The sequence below is a fragment of the Lolium rigidum genome, chromosome 2 (genome assembly GCF_022539505.1).
Source record: "Lolium rigidum isolate FL_2022 chromosome 2, APGP_CSIRO_Lrig_0.1, whole genome shotgun sequence".
Lineage (NCBI taxonomy): Eukaryota > Viridiplantae > Streptophyta > Magnoliopsida > Poales > Poaceae > Lolium > Lolium rigidum.
The window spans coordinates 290,025,651-290,045,988 of record NC_061509.1 but is presented as its reverse complement, the minus strand read 5'-3'; positions in this window follow the sequence as shown (position 1 = coordinate 290,045,988).

Sequence of the window (20,338 nt, the reverse complement as noted above, 5' to 3'; positions counted from 1 at the left end):
AGGCCATCGGACATAGACAAATCCTTGTCTATTTGATTTCAACATCAAGGGCTACCGGCAATCCAATAAATGGATCACCCGGAAAGCATTTGGTGAGCCACAAGCAAGCCAACAAGAGGGGAGCTACCCTGGGCAGCATATGACTACCGCCGTGGTCACCTCAACCCCTAAAACAGCCAAACCACCAAGCCAAGCACAAATATCATCACCCGCATTGGGTTCAAAGTGGAGCTAGGGTTCCCAACCACCGTTGGCATCCCTCTAGCCCAAGCCAATCAATTGATATGATCATCACCGTATCACGGCTCACATCATTTATCCATCAAACAAAGCAAGGTAATACGGATAAATGAATTATACAAGTAACCAAGTCACTGTAACCATGCACATGATCCGGAGGATCACCGCAAGCATCAGCCGATGCTTGGGCAAGCACCAAGACCGATCCGTGCCACACACATACACAGAGATAAGTAACAAGCAAGGCACGAGCAACAGTAAGCAATCCAATGACTCAGCCGTTGATGATCACATGATCATCAAAGCTTGCTATAGCATGCCAGTGTATGTTAGGACATCACTGAGCAACAGAGCATGGACAGATAATTAAATGGCCACAGTTAACCAACAATTGCTTCACAGATAAACAAATGGATGAATTGTAATTGTATCCAGAAGCACATCAAATACATGATGTATCACTGGATCAAACTAGACATGGATGGCACACACATATAATTAAGCCATCACAACAACCAGAGCCACTAAGCAAGCAAATTGATTTAACTGTAACATGACCAGTAGTAATTTAGCAAGCCATGAGCATTACAAGATGCTCATGAGCAAGCAGATATGAACACACTTGAGCATCTGGCGAGCTAAGTAACAAGAACAGAGCTACAGAGGGGAAATTAAGCAAGTAATCGATAGCATAGCAAGAGCTGCACACAGCAGTAACGCAAGCTCTGGCATGGCCATGGCGACCATGGCCAAGGCCAGAGAGCAGAGAGCCAGCAATATGCACATAGCAAGCAAGCACAAGCAGCCATGGCCAGCAGAGAGCAAGAAGAACGAAGACGGCAGGCCCTCCACGAGGAGGGAAGCCATGGCCAGAGCTCGTAGAAGAGGAAGAAGAACAAGCACAGGGGGTAAGAGAGAGGTGGCGCGCGTACCTGGAGCGAGCAGACGACTGGCGCAGCCATGGCGGCCACGGCGGCGCGGGCCGAAAGCACGGCGGCACCTGGCCAGGCCAGGCCAGGCTCCGTCTAGCGCCACAGCACCCCGCACCACGGCGGCGAAGGCCACGGCGGCGCCATCACACCAGAGGCACCGATGAGCACCGCACCATCGAGCGGACGAACACGATGGGGATCGGCGAAGGGGGCGGAAAGGACCAGATCGACGCCGATGATCTGGTGCGCCATCACAAGGCGGTGCAGATGCGCCCCATCTCACCGTCGGAGATGGCCGGAGGTGGCCGGAACAAAGCGGCGATGGCGCAGGCGACCACCGCGTCGCGGGAGAGGTTAGGGTTTCGCGAGAGGGGAGAGGAGGAGCGCGTCTGAGTCCGACCGAGCCGGTTGGGGTGGCTCGGGTTTGACTCAACCCGTTGGGCCACCTAACAGGTGGGCCCAAGGGTATTTTAGGCATTTCACAATTCATAAAAATGCAGAAACTTTGAAATTAAATAAGAAATGCTTAGAAGCTCTAAAAAAATAATTAAAAATATGAAAATGGATCAGCATAAAATTCTCTATTTAAATAAAATACCAAACAGAATTTTTGAAGACAATTAAGAATAAGTCTTATTTTGATGATTTAAACAATAATTTAAATCACAGATATTATTTTCAAAAATGAAAATAAGTCCATTAATGCTATTGGACTTTAAAAACACCTTGACAATATTTCAAGGTTGTATTTACCCTAAACCAAGTATCTACAAGTTGTTCTTAGTATAAACCTCTCACATGAAATAACAACGACATCGGAAGGGGGGAACAAACCCTAAAACTGGAATCATGCATAACTGCTTCTTTAACCATTGCCCTTATCGGACAATGATGCTATTTTTCAGAGACAGAGGACAAGGGTCAGTCCACACCATCCAACTGCAAAACTTTGCAGTGTTCAGGCAAGTTCATCACTTTCTCATGTCATTTGAGTATTTCTATCAAATCACTTGCAAAGTACTATGATTATCACTATTGCATAAAAACCAAAACTACTACTTTCATAACTATGAATATGACTATGTGGTGGGCAATGGAACCATGGATTGTGTTGATATGGTGGAGGTTCCATTGCAAGGGTTTATATCCATCTAGGATTAAACAACAAATGTCGCCAAGTGATTCTTGTGCCGTAATACCCGTGTTAACCATAAGATCCGGAGTGGGACGGAGTAGTCAAAAGTGTTTCCACCTCTCGTTCATCAACGGATGCGCTTTACCGTAGACACTTGTATCCGTCAGTGGCAAGCGGTTGGCTGGGGAGGCCTTAAGTCCCCACGGCATAGTCCGTAGACACTTGTCGCTCGAAGAGCAAGCGGTTGGCTGGGGAGGCCTTAAGTCCCCACGGTATTGCTGTCTATGATGGGTTGCAGCTACCGGCGAAGGAGTTTGGTTCGATCCCAAACTGTCGTCGTGGTCGGGGTCCACCCGTGAGTGGGAATAATGGGACCGGCGAGGACCCAGGGTCGGGGCATGCAACAAAGGGTGGGTGTTCGAGGTAGCGGAGGAACATGATTGGCTAGACCTTATACCGAGCCTAACACCGAAGGAAGTGTGGACGGGAAAGCTGCCCGGTTGGCACCAAGGTTAAGATCTCTTATGGGTAAAGCAACACACCTCTCGCAGAGTGTAAAGAACCGTGACTCGTCACTCCTCGTTCCGGGATAAGGAACTGCGAACGCGGCCGGAAAGGAGCTCCATGAAGTTCTAGTAAACCGGTGAAGGCTGACGGACATAGCTCTTGGAAATAAAAGCAACCTCTTGAAGAAATGTTTATCAAAACTTGCATTGGTATTAGACTTTCTGGTCTAATATCGTAGCTAGTGCATTAAACACCTCTTATCTATAATGAACTTGTTGAGTACGCTCGTACTCATCCCAACCTTAAATCCCTTGCTTAGATTGTCTGAATCGTCTGGAGGAGGACTACGACAACAATGAAGGAGCCGAGATCATCGGCTATGAAGAACCAGACCTCTCTGGAGGTATCGAAGGCGTAGACTATCTCATAGTCTACGGAACCGGGGAGGCTTCCGGAGGAGATCAAGCCTAGAACATCAAGTAGTAGTAGTAGCCGAGCAGCCCGAACTCTTAGTATTTAGCTGCTCGAGAGAATAAATGTACAACTTAATGAGACATCTATATTGTAAGCTAAGTTGGGTTCGCCTCGAACCCAGGAGTATCCCTCTTAGGACCCAAGAGGAGCTCCGAGACGATATATGTATGATTATTGTAATATTAAATGAATGAGTTATGGAGATGCTATGTTCTGTTGAACTACTCTGAGGGATGTAATATTTGCGGAATGGTACTTCGTGAATGTTATATCAACGACTGGCATACTACAACATGCAGTGGTATGCAGGGTCACCACAGCTTGGTATCAGAGCAAAAGCTTTGACCTTAGGTTGGAACCTAGTAAATGGGACCAAACGTTAGGAGTCAAATAGGACTAGTAAAGAATTCTCTAAAAATATGGTGTATATTCAATTGAGAATACAACAATCATATCTTTTAGTGCGATAATTCTTTATTATCTCTATTATGATGCATTATTACTAATCTTATAATCTTTCTATTTCTACAGCCAACATGGCAAGTTCACGCCCGGGACGAAACGTGAAAGTGATGGATTCCACGCTGAGTGAATACGAAGGAGGACTTGCAGATATTCTACATGCCATGTTACTTGAATTTGGGTGTGATCCCCAGATCCAAGTAAAGAAATACATGTACTATGATGGTACTGTATTGGCCAAGTGTAGGGTAGGACTCGCGACTTCCCGAATCTTTGGGAATGAGCGTAGTAATGCCAGCAGGTGAAACCAGAACTATCAACACAGCCTACCATATAGCCATTATGAGAGCCATCACAGATATTCGGGAGCATAAGACGAAAGAGCTTATGGGTTCCGAATTCACCCACATTCCTCATATGCAGGAGGAAGAGGATCCCATGCTTAACCACTACAAATACGCAAAACACAAACCAATAGCAGCTGCAAAATACATGGATAATAGTCGCAACTTAATATCATTGCTCTTTCAGTTGAACCATCATCTGACGGGAGCAATTGATACGATGCTAGAGGAGTTTACTGAACCCAAGGATGAGACTAGGGGGAAAGAACCTATGGAGAATGTGGTGCACACACCAGTTTACTCAGCTGGTGATTACATTAGTATTGATCCTCTTGAGCGGGAAACTACACCTGTTACACCTGGGAACTATCTTGGTAGTTCCTATGGGGGATATGAGGGTGGAGAGGAATCCGGAAACAATCAGCGTTCCGAGACTCCTATAGAAAACTCCACAGGTTGGCGTTGGGGATCCGATACGGGAACTCATAGTACTTCAGTGTATTATGACGGAGAGATGAATGTGGACGCCACAACCCAGAACCAGAGTTATCCTAGCAATGGAGGAGTAGATGAAGGGTATCCGACACAGGTTGAGTCGGATACGAATGTTGGAAACACCTATGGTGGAGCTACAGGGGAGTACACCCGATGGGTGGACTATGATGCACTTAATGACCAGTTTGTGAACACTGATTTCTCCTTAGGATCATCATCTGATTCGGACTACCAGCCGACGGGGAGACCTTATGTTCCAGGGTCTATCAGGAGGACGACACGTTCGACCGGATGGAAGCCTGGGATGTACCGGGAGTGAAGATCGACTAGAGTCCACCAAGGGAGGCGAGGCTATAATACACAAGTACCACGTGTATTATAGTATGTAATATTTGTAGAAATTTGTACATATACTTTAATAAATGAGTTTGCATACTCACATCGACTTGAGTATTGTAATAAGACCACTTAAGTATGTATATACATGGTATATGTTTTGTATGATTTGGATTTGCTTCTTGATTTCCATTGCGTGACTAGTTCTCGTGCACAAAGTTGAGCTCGTAAAACTTGCGCATGGAGTAATTATGAGTATCATCTTGTGTTGCAGAACTAGGGGGTTATGTCGGGAACGATAGGAGAGGAGACCGAAGCGCAGCGCATGGAGCGCGAAGCAAAGCAAAAGGAAGAGGATGAGGAAGCAGCCAGGAATCAGTTTCCACCACCACCACCACCCATGACGCAGCAGAATTTCGTCCAGTACATGCAATTGGTGGAGGAGAGACAACGTGTAACGTTGGAGCAGCAGAACAAATTCTTTCAGGAGCTGCTACAACAGAATAGGGTAGAGAGACCCGAGAATCAGAGAGTCACCTTATCAGACTTCCAGAACACCAAGCCTATATCTTTTGCATACGCGCCCGAGCCAATGGACGCGGAAGATTGGCTTATGGACACTGAGCGAAAGCTCAACACGGTTGGTTGCAACGACCAGGAGAAGGTCCGATATGCTACCCACCTGTTGTGTGGACCTGCCGCATCATGGTGGGACAACATAGTAGCCGTTTATCCGGCTGGAAAGGTCTTTACCTGGGAGGAGTTTGCAAGGAAGTTCAGGGAATCCAATGTCCCTGAAAGTATTGTGGAACTGAAGCGTCGAGAATTTGAAAGTCTCGAGCAGAAGGACAAGGCAATCCTGACTTATGTCAGGGAGTTTTCAAAGCTGTCCCGGTATGCTGTTGAAGAAGTCAACACTGAGGACAAAAAGAAGAAGAGGTTCTTGAGGGGGTTAAGTCCCCAGTTCAAGGTTCAGCTCCGTATGATGAGAGCGACGGAGTTTCAAGAGTTGGTGGATGCTGCCATCACTCTGGAAGATGATTTCAAACAACTGCAGGAGGAAAAGAGGAAAAAGGCCAAGTTTGAGCCTAAGAGGTTTGTTAGTAACAAGCCCAATACTAGCTTGAGTTTCAAGCCAAGATACAACAACAACAGCAACTACTACAGTAGCAGGAGGAACCAAGCGTTTCAGACTGCTAATCCAATGGTTTGCCGAAGCTGTGGACTTCCAGGGCATTTTGCCAAGGACTGTAGAAAGCCAAGGATAATATGCTTTGGTTGTCGCAAGGAGGGGCACATGCTGAAGGACTGCCCCAAGAAAAATAATGGAGGAGGTCAGTCAGGAGGAGGAGGAAATCGTGGAGGAAACACCGGAGGGAACTGGAAGAATAAGAAGCCCATCGGCAAGCTGAACTGCACTAGTCTGGAGGTGGTCAACTCCGATCAGGCGGTGATAGGTACGCTCCAGATACTCACTCATCCTGGCAAAGTACTTTTTGATACTGGTGCAACTACATCATTCATTTCCCAGCAATTCATCATCAAACATGGGATTAGCTGCACTAAGTTAGATACACCCATAACCATACTTTCTGCGGGGGGAACGATAGTAGTAACCCATACCAAACAAAAACAAGTCATCATGATCAATAAGTGCGCGTTTGACGCGGACTCGTTCATTTTACCGATGAAGGACATTGATGTCATTCTTGGTATGAACTGGTTAGAAGCTAATGGAGCATTGATCGATCGTGTGAATAAGACGGTATCTTTGAAAAGCCCCGATGGAAGTAGAATGATCTACCAAGGCGACAAACATACACAGATTGAAGTGGAGCTACAGTTGAACAGCATGAAGGAGGTGAAGTTAGAGGATATACCTGTAGTGAATGAATTCCAGGATGTGTTTCCTGCGGAATTACCAGGTATGCCACCAGACAGGGAGATAGAATTCACTATCGACCTAATTCCAGGAACAGCTCCGATTCCTAAAGCGCCATATAAGATGGGGCCTAAGGAATTGAAAGAACTTAAGGAGCAATTGGATGACTTGGAACAGAAAGGATTTATACAAGAAAGTGTTTCACCATGGGGATCACCTGTGATATTCGTGGATAAAAGAGATGGAGGAAGAAGGATGTGCGGAGACTACAGGAATTTGAACAATGTCACAATCAAGAACAAGTATCCACTTCCAAGAATACAAGATCTATTCGATCAAGTTAGAGGCGCGGGAGTCTTTTCCAAAATTGATCTAAGATCCGGTTATCACCAGATAAAGATCAAGAAGGAAGACGTTCCGAAAACTCGCCTTTGTCTCAAGGTATGGACATCATGAATACCTTGTAGTGCCTTTTGGATTAACTAATGCCCCAGCAATATTCATGAATCTCATGAATAAGATTTTCATGCCATATCTAGACAAGTTTGTCATCGTATTCATCGATGATATCTTGATCTATTCCAAGAACAAGGCCGAACATGCTGAACATTTGAGGTTAGTGTTGCAAACACTAGGAGAACATAAACTCTATGCCAAATTTAGCAAGTGTGAATTTTGGCTAGATCAAGTGGAATTTCTTGGGCAAGTCATTAGTAAAGATGGAATAGCTGTTAACCCGAGCAAGGTAGCAGCAGTTCTAGAATGGGAAGCACCCAAGACTGTCAAGGAAATCCGAGGATTCCTAGGAATGGCAGGATATTATCGGAGATTCATTGAAGGATTCTCCAAGATAGCAGGACCCTTGACGAAGCTGTTAAGAAAGAACACACCATTCGTGTGGTCAGAGGAGTGTGAGAAGAGTTTTCAAACTCGAAAGAGAAACTCACCACGGCACCGGTGTTAGCAGCTCCGGAGGTTGGCAAGGATTACACCGTGTACTGTGACGCATCCAAGCATGGATTGGGTTGCGTACTCATGCAAGATCGGAAGGTAATATCTTATGGATCGAGGCAACTCAGACCTCATGAAGTGAACTATCCAACACATGACTTGGAATTAGCCGCAGTTGTATTTGCACTCAAAACTTGGAGACATTTTCTCTATGGAGCCAAGTGTGAGCTCTATACAGATCATAAGAGTCTCAAATATTTCTTCACTCAGAAGGAGCTCAATATGAGGCAGAAAAGATGGCTTGAACTGATCAAGGATTATGATTTGACCATCAATTACACTCCAGGAAAGGCCAATGTTGTAGCAGATGCCTTAAGTAGGAAGAGCACTGGCGGAGTAGAACAAGAGTTATCACCGGAGTTGAGGAAGGAAATAAGTCAAGCCCAGATACAACTTTGGGAGAAGGAAGCTCATGAAGGATTATCAGCTTTGCAAGTAGCCGATGAGCTAAACGTTAACCTAAAGAATGAGATAATGATGGGTCAGCTGGATGATCCATTCATCGTGGAGGAGATGAGAAGAATAGATGAGGGAAGACCATCAGAATTTCACCGCGGAGAATCGGGATCATTATGGTTCCAGAAAAGAATTTGCGTTCCGGATATTGCTGAAATCAAGGAAGTAATACTCCGGGAAGCCCATCAAACACCATACTCCATTCATCCGGGTAGTACAAAGATGTACATGGATCTAAAGGAGTTATTCTGGTGGAATAACATGAAGAGAGAAATAGCACAATACGTGGCGGAATGCCACACCTGCCAAAGAGTGAAGGCTGAACATCAGAGTCCGGCAGGGAAGTTACAACCTTTACCCATTCCAGAATGGAAATGGGAGGAGATAGGAATGGATTTCATCACTGGACTACCCATGACCAATAAAAAGAAGGACATGATATGGGTAATCGTGGACCGGTTGACGAAGAGTGCACACTTCTTAGCGGTAAACCAGCAAGACAAAGAAGAGAAACTCATCGATCTTTACATCAAAGAGATCGTGAGTAAACTTGGAGTACCCAAGAAGATCGTGTCAGATCGAGGATCCGTGTTCACGTCAGCATTTTGGAAGCAACTACACGAAGCCTTAGGATCCAAATTGGATTATAGTACCGCCTATCATCCTCAGACAGGTGGGCAAACAGAAAGAACTAACCAGATCCTAGAGGATATGCTTAGGGCTTGTGCCCTAGACTTCGGAGGATCATGGGAGGAGCACTTACCATTAGCAGAGTTTTCCTACAATAACAGCTATCAAAGCAGCATCAAGATGGCACCGTTCGAAGCTCTATATGGAAGAAAGTGTAGATCACCAATATGTTGGTATGAAGCCGGAGCAAGCAAAGAGTTCAACCCTGATTATGTCAAAGAAAAGCAACAAATAATTGACATTATCAGAGATAGGTTGAAGATAGCCCAAAGTCGGCAAAAGAGTTACGCCGACCAGAAAAGAAGAACATGGGAGCCACGAGTTGGAGACATGGTATATCTTAAGGTGAGCCCGATGAAAGGACTTCAGAGGTTTGGAGTAAAAGGAAAGCTAAGCCCTAGGTACATCGGACCTTTCAAGATTCTGAGTCAAAACCGAGGGTTAGCCTTTGAATTGGAACTACCGGGAAGGTTATCTCAGGTTCACAACGTATTCCATGTGTCGCAACTCAGAAAATGCTTGAAGACCCCAGATGAGCCAGTATCACATGAAGAGCTTGAGTTACAACCAGATTTGACATACATCGAGAAGCCAGCGAAGATTCTCGAGGAAAACTGGAAACAACTCAGGAATCGAGCTATAAAGTATTGCAAGATACAATGGAAGCATCATCCCGAGAGGGAAGCCACCTGGGAAAAGGAGGAAGACCTGAGGAAAACATACCCCGAACTTTTCGGTATTACAACCACAACTTCGGGACGAAGTTTTCTTTAAGGGGGAAAGGCTGTAATGTCCCAGGTTTAGAGACGATCGAGGGGTAGATTTTAGAAAGGGATGTGCATTGCATTGTAAATTACGGGGAAATTTCGCGCTTTTAAAACAAAACTGCATCAAAGGGGGACAGGTTTCTCTCTCGACATCCTACGAGGTTAGGGTTTCGAGAGTGCGATGAACTTGTTCCTACTTGTCTAAATTAGGGTTTTGGAGAAGAGAGAAGTGAAATGGCATGGAAATCATAAGTTGCATGATTGAATTATAAGTTAAGTTGTTTGGATGAATTCAAACCAAATTTGAATTTGAATTTCAAATTCAAACATCAAATGATTATCACATTATTCAAACTTGAGAGAATTTAACAAACAAATATCATTAATCAAGAATATAAATAATACAACAATTTCATAAAGCTCAATAGAGAGAAACTTGAGCTTTATTGATCATCACACACATAATACATTGTCTTTACAATATTCAGAATTGAATTATTGAATTACAACACATTACAAGAATTGAAGAAATGAAAATGTAAAAGGAAAATTACAAGTTATTAAAATGACCTAAACTACATTGTGATCATCATGAATTCTATGATCAAGATGATCTTGAGTTCATCTTGAGCATCTTCTTGATCCCTGCACACACACAACAAATAGAACATTAAGCCAAGTGGCAAAGCCACTTGGCAGGTTAGAAGAAAACTGGAATAGGGTCGATATGGTCAAGCTGCCGAGCTGATCCAACCCACCAGCTCAAGTCCCAAGCCACACACACACAGGCAGCACACAAGGCTTGCTGCATGTGTAACAACCACTAGTAGGAAAAGCCTCATCAGTGGCGCACGAAAATTCGATTCTGTGGCGCATGGAGGGTGCGCCACAGAAACCTCGCCACAAAAATAAGCTTTCTGTGGCGCATCTGGCCGTGCGCCACGTAATTAAGGTTTTTGTGGCGCACTCGGGCCGGTGCGCCACGAAATAAGTAGTTCCGTGGCGCATGTGATATAGCTGCGCCACAGAAATAGGTGCGCCACGGAATTATTTTTTGGTGCGCTACGTAACTATCTACAGGTATACTCGATTTTGTGCTCCCCGGTGTATTATACGGGTTTTATATCGGTTTTATACACAAGTATACAGGTTATATACTCGATATAATATAGACAGATATAATATGGACATATATAATCATCACATCATCATCACATTACTTAGAGCCCGATCGAGTTATACATATAGCTCCATACAACTCATAATCCATGCAAATTAAGAAAGTTCTCATCATCTCTAGATACAAACGAAGTGACACCGGCCGCCGCCTACACTAGGATGAAATAGAGTACCGCCGCGACGATGGTGAGCAAGAGCGAGAGCACAAGGAAGGCCTTCATCTTGCTCTTGTTCGCTTGGTGCACCTCCACTTGGCAACCGCCTCGTGTCTAGTCGGGTACCCTTTGTAGCGCTTGCCGCCGAACTTGTGCACCTGTTTCTTGCACTCCTCCCACTCCTCGTACACTCCCGGAACCCGCCCCTCGAACACGACGTAGTACGTCATCTCTATGGACACAAGGCATATTAGTATATAACGCAATGGAAAGAGTTAGAGGGTTCACATGCATACATATTCACAAGAATTAAAGCAAGGAAATAATAATAAACCTAAAAGAAATATAGCATCGGTATCACATAAGTAATATGGTTCAACGATAACGACTACAATAGAAATTGAAGTCCAACAACGACGACCACCGTTTCGAGCAAATTAAGCAAGTTTAGTTTACAACACGGTACAAATTGTCTATCGATTCAAAGTAATGCTAGCTAGGCACACCGGCCTCGGTCAACGAGACGTCTTCTTGAGCGGCTCCGGGAACGGCTTGTACAAGTCCTTCGTCGTCCACGTCCTTCCATCACCCCGCCTATGTAGGCGTTCTTCGATATCCCTCTTAGGCAACGCTCCGGCTGCGTGTAAGAGCCCCGATCCGTTGGATACATCTTGTAAGATAATTTCCGAGAGCTTTACTTGGATGCGATGGAAGTCTTCTCTAAGATCATCATCACCGATTCCCCCGACATTTTAATGGGGTCTCGCTTACTAGGTGGCAGAGACATCATCTCTACATCCTCGACAAACCCTTTAAGGTGATGGAGGACATAGAAGGCCTCCTTAATGCTGCCAGCTGGCTGCTTGATACAAGGGAAGTTGATCACGTGCTTGAACCCGATCTTTTTAGTGTCCGGCCGGATATATTGCCCATTCTTGTCGAAGGTGCCTCCACTTTTGGAGTAGCCAAGGATAGCCTCATCGAGAACACCCCTTATTCTCGTGTAGTCTTTCTTCGTCGTCGTACTCGACGAGTCGAAATACCGGGCTAGTGACCACTTTGGATCTAGGATGATGAGTGTGCAGTATTTGTCCCCGCTCAACACATGCAATTGAACTGGAATGTTGGAAATGATCGGCAATGGAAGAAATATATAAGAAAGCATAAGTTACGACGGCCGTGAGCGGATGTGTACTTACTCGGGAAAGACAGTGTAAGAATGGTGTTGCTCTCTTTGTGCATGAGCATGAAGTTCGGAGGTACCGCACCGCCTTGGTCCGTGTCCTTGAGCCGTCCCGGAGCTGGCTATCGCGCATGTAGTAGGGATCCGCTACCGCGATGTGGCGGGGTCTCTCTCGTTGATCTTCATCCGAAGATTGATCGCGTATAGGCGCACCAAGTTATAGTCGAGCCGTTTCGAGTGAAATAGATTGAAGACGTCCTCGAACGCTATGAAGAAGATATCCGCGGGGTCTTCATTGACGAAGCTCCGGTCGGACGCGCACCTTGACCGAGAACACCGGGTAATTTGGATCCTTTTCTTTAAGAAGGACGCTCTCTTGATAATGAATAGAGTGCCGCAAAGGGAGCATTTGTCCACTTGCGAGGTGTTCCATGTCCGGAGGCGGTATAGGTTTACCAGCCTCATGACACCGGGGCAAGCCATCCGGGGTAGGTGGTACCATGTCGTCGGCCCGGATCCTCTTAGGAGCAGGCTGGCTCGAAGATGCGCCCTTCTTGGGTCCTCTCTTCCTTCCCTTCTTCACCTGACCTACTGGGGGTGCTTGTGGTGCCGATGGTGGTGCTTCGGTGCCGGTGGTGCTTCCGAGGTTGCCGGGGTTGATTTGGGTGGCTCCCCGATGATCGTCTTACGCAGCGTGTTAGGGCTGAAAACGGTAGCAGTGCTTGACTTGAGCTGGATTGCCAGCCCTCCGGAGGAGTGTCTTGAGAAAGACCCGTGAAGACCAGTGCGCCGCTTCGTGACCGTAGGGGGACGAGTAAGTTGATCGCCGTGTGTGCGGAAGGCTTGTTCATCCATAGGAGGCATGTACATATCTTGGCCGCAGGCGCCGGTGTTGATGTAGGCATCGATGTCATCATCATCATCTACATCGTTGCCATCAAGTGGCGCCATGTCCTCGGACCTTAGGTGGTGGCGGTTGCGATGCCGCCGCTTGGCGTACCGCGTGTCTAGTAGACGGTCGTTGCGGTAGCGCTCCCAACAACCGTTTGTGGCGTCCGGTGGTGACGGCGATCGTCGGTTCCTTCCGGTGGCGGCGGCGACCGCCGGTTCCTTCGGGTAGTGGGGGCGGCGACCGCCGGTTCCTTCGGGGTAGTGGGGGCGGCGACCGCCGTTTCCTTAAGGGTGTCGCTCGGCGCCGGCGATCTTGGGCCGGATGATAGGGGAGGTGGCGCCGGTGCTTTTCTTACCACTCGGAAGACCCCCCCCGCACGAATCTGGTTCTTCGGCCATGTCATAAGCCATGAGGTGCAATCCCCAAGGGGGAAAACGTCGCCTTCGTCCGTGCCCGGAGGTTGAAAGGGGGAGGGCGTAGCGGTACTCCGGCACTACCATTACCAACTTGACCTTCGCCACGTCTTTCGCCAATGTAGTGCCGTGCATAACGCGGGAAGCCATGACATAGCCGCTAGCAACTTCCACCAACTCGCCGCCGGGCTCCACCGTTTGCAAAAGTATGCATTGTTCATCCTGAGTCGTGGGCGCCATGTTGGGCATCGTGAGATGGCAAGTCACGAAAGGCATATATAGTTAAAGAAGATGACGCGAAGGAGTAACTAATGAGTTTACCTCCTTGATGGCGTCGATCTCGGCTACCGTCGATACAAGGGCGGCGGTTGGGGGCGTCGATGCGACCGGCTGGAGCTGCGGCGGCGGCTGGAGCCGCGGCGGCGTCCGGTGGAGCCCCGACGCCGGCGTCGGGTGGAGCGGCACCGTCGGCGACACGTGGAAGCTTGAGTTGCTGCCGCTAATGCCGGGCACATGTATCGGCCCCACTTGACCTCCCGCATTCCAAGCAGCCTAACCCCTCCATCAACCCGTGGGGGATGATCTCGCCGGATCTTCTCGTCCAATAACTTGTTCATCATCTCCGTGTTCTCCGGAGGCTTTTCGGCCACCAGCTTCTCTAGTGACTCCACCTTCTTCTTCAGCTCCCGAACCTCGGATTTATCCTTTGCCGATGACCTCCTCTCCAGACTTTCTCGTCTTGGCATCCGATCCGTAGTACTCGGATAGCTTCATACTTGTGCCAAAGCCGGACACACGGCCACCCGACGTCGGTGGCTTGTCTAGCTCCCTCTCCTTGTATTTGTTCATCGCCCCGTTGAAAGGCGTGTCCCACGGTTCCGTCGACCCTCGGGACGACGGGCCAGCCTTCGTCAACTCTTCATCCTTCGGACAAAGGAACTTAAGGTTAGCCCATTTGGCTTCATTGCCTAATAAGATGAGCGAAATAATATAGAACTATCCTTACCAGGTACTTCTCGAAATCCTTCACGTCTTCGTGATCCGTAATAAATTCCCCCGTCTTCCAGCCTAAGTAGTAGCGGGACCGGACAAAGTTCCTAGCCTCGTTCATCCCGGATTTTGTGCCGGGGGTTTTCTTTCCCCGTACGTACCATCTCGGCATCCTCCTTGTCCCAAGTGGGCTGTTTTCCTCAGAACCGCCGCTTCCGCAATGGTGGGTCCCTAAGTTCAAATCCCGCATTTTCTTCCCCCAGTGCGGTCCATTTTTTAACATCGTCACTCTCTAAGTAAGACTTGAATGCATTAAAGTCTTGTAAGGAGAGCGACGGTTCTTTGGTACTTATCCTCTCCCAGCCTTTCACCGGCGTCGATCTTTTTCTTCAGCTCGGTTCTTCCAGCTCGCTCAAGGCGGTGCTCATCTTCGTGAGAGCTAAAGAGTCCACCTTCTTATTGAACGGCTCCGGGAACGTGTATCGTTGGTGAAGCTTCCGGAGGAGGGATTGGACGATAGCCTCGTTCTCCTTGCTTCGAGGTCATGAGTTAGGATCGGCACGGTCTCACCGACGATGCACCCTAGTTGCATGCCGTACCCTTTGGCAACCCACGAAGGCTCCATCGGTTGGCCACTTGGGGAGACTACCGTGACAACATCGGTGACGTTGGCGAGCACTTGCGGCCTCCGATCCCTCCTCGCCCTCCTCGCCGTCCTCTTCTTCTTACCCTCCTGAGGGTTGCCGCCGCTATCACCTTCCGTGCGGTTGGCCGCGTTCTCTTCACCGATCGTCTCTTCACCGGTCTGGGCGGCGTCGTCCCAGGTATCTTCATCGTCGCCGGTGTCGGCGGCGGCCCCCCGGCCCTCTCCCTCGGAGGCAGTGTCCCGGCCCTCTTCCTCATCGTCGGGCGACTCGGCGGCGGCCTTCCGGGCTGCTCGTAGTCCTCCCGTAAGTCCTTGTTGGCCTCTCTCGCTTCTTCGTTCTGGCTCCTGGGCTTAGAAGTGTTGCCCGACATGTTTATTTTTGCACTTCATTAAAAAGAGGCAACAAGTTAGTACAAAAGTGAACCAAAAAATTCGGCATGACCTTTGCTATTTTTTTCTACGTAGGAGTGCCCATTTCTCAACCGAAACGGAAGTTAATCAACGCTTCGGGAGAAATGGGCAACTCAATGAAATCCCCGCAAAAATATCCACCATATACACCATATATCCACCATATACACCATATATCCACCATATCCACCATATCGCTTAGTACTACAAACCGAAACCCGGAGCACTACAACAAATTAACCCGGAGTACTACAAACCGAAACCCGGAGCACTACAACACCATATAGTTCCTATTTTTTTTAACCCGGAGCACTACAACAAATTAACCCGAAGCATCTACAATACATCAAACAAAACCTGGAGCATCAAGACAGAGGCATTATTAACCTAGAGCATCAATACAACAGATATTATTAACCTGGAGCATCTACAACAAATTAACCTGGAGAATCTACAATACATCAAACAAAACCTGGAGCAATCACCCGGAGCACTACAACAAACCCGGAGCATCTTTTTAACCAACTCGTTAGCATATTTAGTGCAGCCAAGGCAAGTAGCTAATGACTTAGAAAAATGACTTCAATAGTAGGCAGTAGCATTTCATTCAAAATCAACTAGGCAAGTATCATTTCATCATTAGCTTGTTCATTTTTTCATTTGTATTAAAAAACCTATTGCATTGTATTAAAAAACCTATCGCATTGTTCATTTTATTGAACCATGTACATCAACAGAGTAGTAGCAGCCTTCATTTTAATTTTCATTTAAACAAACTTCATTCTTTTTCGTAGAGAACTTCAAGAACTTTATTAGCTCTACTCGCATTTTCTCAACGAACACAATTCATATATACTATATATATATCGTATATATACTGCAACCATCTATGCATTTAATCATGTATTTAATTAGTGGTCATATGTGAACTAAAACCATCTATTTAATCAGTGGCCAAAGGTGAACTAAAACCATCTACATTCAAAACATTACCTAGCAGTAGTAAATTTGTATCTACATTCACTAACTACATTCAAAACCTAAATCAACCAATTCACTAACTACATTCACTAACCAATTTGTATCTCGCCAATTCACTAACTACATTCAAAACCTAAATCAACCAATTATTTGTATCTACATTTCTCTCGCCAATTCGAATTTAGAAAATGAGCATGAGCTATTGCTAACATAGCATTACCTACCAATAGCTAGCATAGCATTACCCAACAGTAGCAAATTTAAATCACCAAATTATATCAACTAAATAAACCTACCGCTAGCTACCGTCGCTACTTTATCAACTAATTAAAATTGTCCTAAAATTGTATAATTGTTTACTGCAAAACACAAGAGACCAATTAATTGTTTACTGCAAAACCAATTAGCTCTAGTGCAAGCAATGAATTAAAAAAAACAGCAACCAATGAATTAAAAAAAATAGCAAGAACTTTCTACATCTAGCTATGGAGCCCCTGAATTTCATCACATAGAAAGAATATAATGCCATAACCAAGAAATTAGCTACTATTAGGATCATGGCAATTCTTTGATGGCTTGGATGGCTTGGATCATGGCAATGCAAACAACAAGAACATGAGACAATACAAAATCTGACCAATGTTGCCCTTCTTCTCCGAAATTCGGGCACAAGACAAGCGGGGAGGGGGACAAGGGAGTGGGGAGGGGAGAGGGACTCTCACCGAACCGGCGGCGGTGGCAGGGCGCGGTGGTGATGGCGTTGTACGTCCTCCTCCTCTCGCGGCGGCGGCTCGGGCTGCGCGTCCTCCTCCTCGATCCGCGGTGGCGGCTCGGGCTTGGGCGTCCCGCTCGGCGGTGGCGTGCCCGTCCTCCTCCTCCTCCTCCGCGGCAGCAGCCGCTAGGTGGCGGCGTGGCGGTCCTCCTCCCTCCTCCTCCGCGGCGGCGGCTCGGGCTCGCGCGTCCTCCTCCTCGATCCGCGGTGGCGGCTCGGGCTTGGGCGTCCCGCTCGGCGGTGGCGTGGCCGTCCTCCTCCTCCTCCTCCTCCTCGGCGGCAGCAGCGCTAGGGTGGCGGCGCTTGGCGGTGGTGGTGGCTGCAGTGGCGCTAGGGTTGTCGGGGAAGGAAACCGTCGTTGTGAGTGTGGGGAAGAAAGGGTCGATCGATATTTCACCAAGTGTCTAAATTCCGTGGCGCACCCTCCATGTGCGCCACGTAATTAAGCATTCCGTGGCGCACCAGCCTCGACATGCGCCACAGAATCCTTAATTCCGTGGCGCACCTAAAGGGCGTGCGCCTACGTAACTTAGGCACTTAGCAAAACAAAATGGTTTACCGCCGTGTACCGACAGCTACTTAGCACTAGCCCAAATGGTTAAGGTCAATGTTAGCCCATTAGTACCCAGTGTTCGAACCCCGGCTGCCACACAATTTTTCTTCCTTTTTTTCACATTTTAGTTACATTTCAATAAATAACACAACATTATTTAGTAATTAGTAGAGTATTATAAATTAATTGTCTCATACAAACATGTACGTTCTTGTTTCTCTCACACACACATGGATGTACTTGTCTAACACACACTCACACACACATGTGATAGACCAAAAAAAGATCTTCTTCGTCCCGCTTCGAGCTCTAGCTAGCGTCTCTTCGCAATCTTCTTGCCCTTTCGGTTGTTGGCGGTTGAATACTTTATGCCGGCCACCTTGAGATTTCTTCGCGTGAACGGACAACCTTTAGAGGGTAGGGAGGTCTTCCTTCTTACTTTACTAGTAGTAGGCATGTCGAAGTGCCCGTCGAATTCCTCCTCAATCTTCGGGTCACCGTTCTTGTCCAAGTCTTCCTCGTTGGCGTCTCCTTGCATTCCTATGATGCTCCTCTTGCCCCTCCCGACGACAACACGGCTAGGCCTCGACGGATCGGTGATGAAGAAGCATTGGTCAACTTGGCTACCGAGTACCCATGGCTCATTTTTCGCGGATGCGTTCTTCGATTTTGCATCGGGTATAACCATGGTTGTGAAATATCGGCCTTCTTTTTCGACCTTCTTGGCCCATCTCACACGAAACATTGGCACCGTCTCTCCACAGTAATTGAGCTCCCATATCTCCTCGATCCTTCCAAAAATCTTTCATTGACATTAGTCTCGTCATCGGCGTATGACAAGATAGTTACTCCCGAGTTTTGATTTTCACTATTTCTGTCCTTCTCCTCGGTGTAGAATCTGTAACCGTTGATGTCGTACCCCCGATAGGTCCTTACGTTATGCGCGGGTCCCCGTGATAAGGTGTATATGAGTTTTTCATCTTCGGTAGAAGGCGTATTTCTCCGTGCTTCCAAGCGATTGTGTTTGCTTGAACCAACGCGTGAAGCTGGAGTTGTGCTCTTTGGTTACGTCTCCCATCTTCCTCGGCCGGCCCATATCGATGTAATTCTGCTCGACCATGCTTTTGTGCTCTTGCACGAAAGGTTCGATCAGTTTTAAGTGTTGTAGCGCGACCCGGTGAGCCCCGTCAAAGTCGTCGCGTCGATTTTCAATGCCGACATGGACCGAGCGGTAGCCCTCGCGGTGACCGACTCCAGCGAGCCTCCCGAGGTGTGTCCCGGGGGTAGACCAACATGATCCTCGTCGTCCTCGTGCTTAGATAATTCGGCGTAAGGAGATGCACTCGTAGGTTAGAAACCCCTTGGCCATGCTTGCGTCCGGACGGGCCCTATTGCGAACGTATCCTTTCATGACACCGTTCGCCTTTCGAAAGGCATCATGTTGTGGAGGAACGTTGGGCCGAGCCGCTTGATGTCTTCAACGACATGGAGAAGGAGATGGACGCATATATCACGGAATGCGGCGGGAAGTAAATCTCGAGCTCACATAGTATCACCACGATCTCATCCCGTAGCATCTTGAGCTGCCTCACGCCGATCGACTTCCCGGTGATAACATCAAAAAAGTTGCATAGGCCAAACAGCGTATCACGGACGTGCTCGTCCATTATGCCTCGGATCGCAACGGGAAGTATCTCGCGTCATTAGCACGTGGCAATCGTGAGACTTCATCCCGGTGAACCTCTTCTTCGCTACGTCCAGATATCCGCTTATATTCCCCGAGTAACCGTGAGGAACTTTCACTCCTAGGAGGCACCTGAAAACTGCTCGAGCTCCTCCGACTCGTTGTGAAGCAGTGCAGCGGGAAGCCGCACCGCGTTCTTCTTAGCCCTTTTACGGAGACGTTGAGTCCCTTCCGTCTGATCATCATCATCATCATCATCGTCGCAGATCGGGGCTTGAAGATCTTTCCCGATGCCAAAATGTTTAAGATCGTATCTTGCTTTCGGTCCATCCTTGGACTTTTCTCGAGTTGCAAAGAGTGCCAAGCGACTCTCGTAACGTTCTTCGTAATGTGCATGACATCGAGGTCGTGGGGCGTGTGGAGGACCTTCCAGCACTCCAAGTCGTGGAAAACAGACCTCGCTTTCCATACACCGAGCAGCTGGCTCGGCTTCGGTCGCTTCTTTCCCGCGCACTGGGCACTCCTTCCAATTTTTCGTAAGATCATCGATTTCTCGCGCCGCTCCTCGGGCGTGGGGGTCCATCGGGCTCATCTTTACCATTGAACATATCACCGCGTTTTCTCCACGGGTGATCCAAGCGAAGCCACCTTCGACCACCTGGGTAGACGGTTTTCGAGGACCCGGGATCCCTTGGTAGTTGTAGATGCGGGGTATCGTCCATGCACTTCACACAGCCGTTGAATCCGT